The sequence below is a fragment of the Poecilia formosa genome, unplaced genomic scaffold (assembly GCF_000485575.1).
Source record: "Poecilia formosa unplaced genomic scaffold, Poecilia_formosa-5.1.2 Scaffold378, whole genome shotgun sequence".
NCBI lineage: Eukaryota > Metazoa > Chordata > Actinopteri > Cyprinodontiformes > Poeciliidae > Poecilia > Poecilia formosa.
Window position 1 is genome coordinate 519,532 of NW_006800317.1, and position 1,038 is coordinate 520,569.

General features: G+C 45.0%; 1 protein-coding gene across 2 annotated transcripts in view; it reads left to right on the top strand.

Moving 5' to 3' along the window:
* gfra1a (gdnf family receptor alpha 1a) overlaps positions 1–1,038 on the top strand; it is a 151,533-nt gene that overhangs the window by 116,024 nt on the left and 34,471 nt on the right. The window lies entirely within an intron of this gene.

Genomic DNA, 1,038 nt, shown 5'->3' on the forward strand with positions numbered 1-1,038 from the left:
GCCTCTGTGCTGTCCTTGAGTCCAGCTTTTTCCAGCCATTGGAAAAAGCTGGACTCCGAAAAACCGTATGATTATGAGTAAAACAACAAAACAACAGTTTCATGATTCTTGTGAGACACACACCTGCTCTAGGGAGTCTTCCAGAGAAGTTCCTCTGTCCTTGGTAGTACAATAAATCTATGGTCTATGATCTATCAATCTGTTCTTGAATGCTATGACATACATAGTTTCTGGATTGTTTCTGATAAAACTGTAAGTTTTGTTTGCCCGGGGGTCTTTCTCCTGACTGCGATCAGTGAGCAGAGATTTCGAATAAATACTGATTAAGAATATATTCTTTCTCTGGTTCTTTGGGTTTTTGAAATAGTTTTTCCTCACTCCTTGTTAAAGGAAAATTTCCATAACAGTAGGATTTCCTGATATCAGCCACTTCAGTTATTTGTCGGTGATACATCCCATGTAGGGGCTTGTCCTCCCATGATGGTACCTCCAGTACCTCGTCGTCTGTTCCCCATTGTCTGAGACATTCGCTGAGCACATTGTCTGTTGAGGCTTTGTCCTTGATGTATTTATGGATCTTGGATCCTGGACAGTGGCTCTCACACTCGCTAGTCCTCTGCCTCCTTCCTTACGGCTCGTGTACAGTCTCAGGGTGCTGGACTTGGGGTGGAACCCTCCATGCATGGTTAGTACCTTCCGAGTCTTAACATCCATGGCCTTTATCTCTTCCATTGGCCAGCTAATTATTCCTGCAGGGTATCTGATTACTGGTAAGGCATATCTGTTTATTGCATGGATCTTGTTCTTGCCATTGAGCTGGTTTCTCAGGACTTGCCTTATTCGTTGGAGGTATTTGGCTGTGGCTCCGTTCCTTGTGACCTCATCAAGGTTGCCATTTGCTTGTGGTATTCCCAGGTACTTGTAACTGTCCTCAATGTCTGCTATTGTTCCTTCTGGGAGGGAGACCCCTTCTGTGCGGACGACCTTCCCTCTCTTTGTAACCATCCGGCCACACTTCTCTAGTCCGAATGACATCCC